The sequence below is a fragment of the Impatiens glandulifera genome, chromosome 6 (genome assembly GCF_907164915.1).
Source record: "Impatiens glandulifera chromosome 6, dImpGla2.1, whole genome shotgun sequence".
In the NCBI taxonomy this organism is placed as follows: Eukaryota; Viridiplantae; Streptophyta; class Magnoliopsida; order Ericales; family Balsaminaceae; genus Impatiens; species Impatiens glandulifera.
In genome coordinates, this window is record NC_061867.1 from 30,351,542 (window position 1) to 30,356,781 (window position 5,240).

The following is a 5,240-nucleotide window of genomic DNA, read 5'->3' on the forward strand; positions in this document are numbered from 1 at the left end:
AGACATGTCAAATAATCAATCTATCTTTGGATAGATTAATTATTCACATAAATAATATTTTATAATTATTATATGTTTACCATCACAAATATTTATGCAATTCTATCAATTAATTATCAGCTTTTGGGCCAAATAATATAATTACATGAATTACATAATAATACCATTCCAAATTTTCTTGAATTAATTTCAACATACATTGTCAATTTAGTGATTATTTTTATCAACCAATACAATCCAAATAATAAAAAATAATAACTAGTAAAAACTGGATTTTTAAGGAGAGAAAAAACTATCAGAGAAAGAGAAAATTCCTTCGATGATAGTGTTCACCGAGAGCAATAAATTCTCTCACAACATCTTGGCGAAGACCTGTTTAACGATCTTGTGACGAAGCTACTGAATTAGGAAATTCTTCCAATAGTTGGTGGGGAAATAGGGAATGGAGAAAAGGGATTCTTGATCACCAATATAAATCCAATTAGAGGTCTCACTAGTCCCGATAAATGGGAACATTCTTCCCTAGTTAAATATTGGAAGAAATTAGTGATTTAAATATTCTAAACTTAATTGATTATCAAATATTGATTTGAAACTATAATTTCATAACACATTTTTGGACAAGGTCGAATATATATATATATATATATACATGTTTATAAATTGTAAATATAAATTATATATAAAATTGTAAATATAAATTATATAAAAATGATGATGAATGAGTTAAAACTAACTACACTTCTGCTAATATATGTTTTAGTGAAATAATGGTGTTAAATCAATTTGGATAAGAGTTATTATTAATATTATTTATTATTATTATTTTAAAGTTATTTTTGTGTAACTTAGTTAGTTGATCTAATTTGTGGAATGATAATTTAACCTTTTTTATTTTATATATTTATAAGTTAATGTTAGATGTCTAGTATTTGTTACAATTTCTTTGTAACAAATTTTTTTTATAAAATATTAAATACAATTTTTTATTAAAAGAAATAACCTTCAATTGAGCAATAAATTTAAGACAATAAATTTAATAATAGTAATTCTTTTTTAAAATTATTCGTTTATTCTATCTATGATATGAAAAAAAATGGTTTTGACCTTAAAATCATTATAAAAATCAATATATGGTTTTGATTTTGATTTTTTCCTTAGACAAAATAACTAAAGATTATGTAATAATTGTTTTCCCTTAAGTGGTAATTAAATGAATTTAATTTCTAATTCATTTGGATAAAAATCTACACTAACGAAAATTTTATAAACATGTCTTCTCTAGTGGTTAGATTGCATCAATATTTGAGGAAAGAAAGTTAAAAAATATTATAAATAAATTGTATTAAGTTGTTGAGAACATAATAAAATATATCTCCTAAGATTATATCTCACACAACACAATTTATTAATTTGAAAATTTAACAAAAAGTAATTGAAACAAATTATAAAATTGAAAGAATAATTCACTTTTATCCATTTGAGTCCAATATAGGTTTGATTAGTGAAGTCCTTGTATACTTCTTTTTAAAATTAAAATTTTAATATTAAATTTAATAAAATTTCTCAAGTTAAATATTAAAAATCTTGTTTTATTATAAATTTTTATTTTTCAAGTACATACAAAAATGTGTATATATACTATTTTATTTGTTATTATAATTTAAAATAGTCATCTCCTCTTCTAGCCTAGTGGCAACAAGATAAGATGCGGACCGTTTTAAAAAAAATAGTCTAAGTGTACTATGTAAGTCTTTTCCACAATCATCCACATCATTATATACATCATTATATTATTTATTTATCTTAATTATTTTTTTCTCTTTCCTAATATATATTTCTTTATTAATATATATATTTCTCTCTTTTAATTTGTCCTTTTATTAATTTTTTCTGATGTGGATGTAAAAATTAATATTTTTATAAATATAATTTTATAGATACTATTTAATTAATATTATATATATATATAAAATAACTTTTCATTTAAAATAGTAAAGACATGCTATTTACACAATCAACCAATCATTATGTAATTTCTTTTTCCTAATTCTTTTATTTAATTTCTTTTTTCATTCCCCTATAAATTATATACAGCAAATCTTATATAATACTTACCTCACCTATTTGGGAAGAAAAAGAAAAAAAAAATTCCCCTCTATAAAGGTATTATATATATATATATATATTTAAATTTCTTTATTATTAATTAACCCTTTTTTTTTTATGTTCATATGAGAATTAATAATTTTTATATATAATATTCATTATTTTATATTAAAATAATAAATATTTATTATATAATTTTTAAATATAAATACATATTTTTAAATAATTAATAATATAAAAAGTTATAATTATCTTAACTATACAAAAAAAAATTGAAAAAATAAAAAAAAATATATATATATATTAACTTTTAATTTAAAATAAAGTAAATATACACTCTCACAATAATCCACATCATTATATTATTTATTTATCTTAATTATTTTTTTATCTTTTAATATTTAGTTCTCACTTAATATATATTTCTCAGTCTTAATTTTTCAATTTTAATTAATTTTTTTCTCATGACAATTTAAAAGTTTTATAAATACAATTTTATTATATTGTTTTTAAATAATAAATGTTTTTTTATCTTAATTATTTTTTTCTCTCTCCTAATATATATTTCACCCTTAATATATATATATATATATATATATATATATATATATATATATATATATATATATATATATATATATATATATATATATTTCTCTTTTAATTTCTTCTTTTTAATTAGCTTTTTTTCTTAAGTTAATATTTAATATAAGAATTAATAATTTTTATCAATACAATTTTATTAAAATAATAAATATTTATTATATATTTTAAAAATATAAATATATATATTTTAAATAATTAATAATATAAAAAATTATATTTAATCTTAACCCTACAAAAAAAAATTAATAAATTTAAAAAATAAAAAATGAATTTAATTATAATATATATTAATAAATCTTAATTTAAAATAGTGTATGACAACACTCTCTCCACAATAATTTAGGTCATTATTTAATTTATCTTTTTTAATTTATTTATTTTTATTAATTTATTTTTTCTCTTATCTAATATATATTTCTCTCACTTAATTCTTTTTTCTAATTAATTTTTTTCTCATGCAAATGTAAGAATTAAAATTTTTATAAATATAATTTTATAGATACTAGTTAATTAATATTATATATATATATAATAACTTTTCATTTAAAATAATTTAAAATAGTGAAAGACACGCTATTTTCACAATCAACAAATCATTATGTAATTTATTTTTCCTAATTTCTTTTATTTAATTATTTTTTTTTTTCATTCCCCTAAAAATTATATACAGCAAACCTTATATATTACTTACCTCATCTATTTGGAAAAAAAAGAAAAAAAAAATTCTCCTCTATAAAGGTATTAAATATATATATATATATATATATATATATATATATATATATTTAAATTTCTATTTTTTTTATTACCTTTTTTTGTGGTGATGTGCATAAATATAATTTTCATTATACTATATTAAAATAATAAATATTTATTATATATTTTAAAAATATAAATATATATATATTTAAATAATTAATAATATAAAAAATTATATTTAATCTTAACCCTACAAAAAAAAATTAATAAATTTAAAATATAAAAAATGAATTTAATTATAATATATATATAATAAATCTTAATTTAATATAGTGTAGGTGTAAACACTCTCTCCACGGTCATTATTTAATTTATCTTTTTTAATTTATTTATTTTAATTAAGTTTTTTCTCTTATCTAATATATATTTCTCTCACTTAATTTTTTTTTCTAATTAATTTTTTCTCATACACATATATAAATTAATATTTTTATAAATAAAATTTTCATTATACTATATTAAAATAAAAAATATTTATTATATATTTTAAATATATAAATACATATATTTAAATAATTAATAATATCAAAAGTTAATCTTAACTATATACAAATTTATAAATTTTAAAAATAAGAAATTAATTTAATTAAAATAAATTCTAATATATATATATATATATATATATAATAAATTTTAATTTAAAATAGTGTAAGTGTACAATATATTCTCTCCACAATCAACCAAATCATTCTATAATTTCTCTTTCTTAATTTATTTATCTTAATTATATTTTCTCTTTTAATATATATATATATATATAATTAATAATTTTTATAAATACATTTTTCATTAATTTGTATTAAAATAATAAATTTTTGTTATATATTTTTTAAATATAAATACATGTATTTAAATAGTTAATAATATAAAAAGTTATAATTAATCTTAACTATAAAAAAATTAATAAACTTTAAAAATAAAAAATGAATTTAATTATAATAAATTCTAATATATATAATAATACTTAATTTAAAATAATACACGTGTTCTCTGTAATAAATAATTATGTAATTTCTTTCTTCTAAGTTTTTTTTATTCTATTTTCTTTCTTTTAATATATATTTCTTCTCATGTCAATGTAAAATTTAATATTATTATAAATATAATTTTCATTATATTGTATTAAAATAATAAATATTTATTATTTAATAATTTTTTAATTTAAAATAGTCGAAACTTTTTTTTTTTTTATAATTATTCATATCATTTTGTAATTTCTATTTCTTATTTTTTTAAGTACATAATTATAATTATATAATTTATCTTTTCAAATTTATTTATTTAAATTATATTTTTCTCTTTACTAATATATATTTCTCTCTTGAATATATTAATATATATATCTTTCTCTATTTTAATTTCTTTTTTTAATAAACTTTTCTTCTCGTGCCAATATAAGAATTAATAATTTTTAAAAATACATTTTTCATTATTTTATATTAAAATAATAAATATTTATTATATATTTTAAAATTATAAATATATATTTAAATAATTAATAATTTAAAATTTATATTTATTCTTAATTATATAAAAATGAATAAATTTAAAAATACGATATGAATTTAATTATAATAATTATAATATATATATATAATAACTTTTAATTTAAAATAGTGTAACAAAATTTTGTAGAATCAGAGTGACTCTAGTCAATATAAATTATTTATTTATTTATTTTAATTATTTATTTTTCTCTTTTAATATAAATTTCTCTAATAATAATAATAATATATATATATATATATATTTCTTTTTTAATTTGT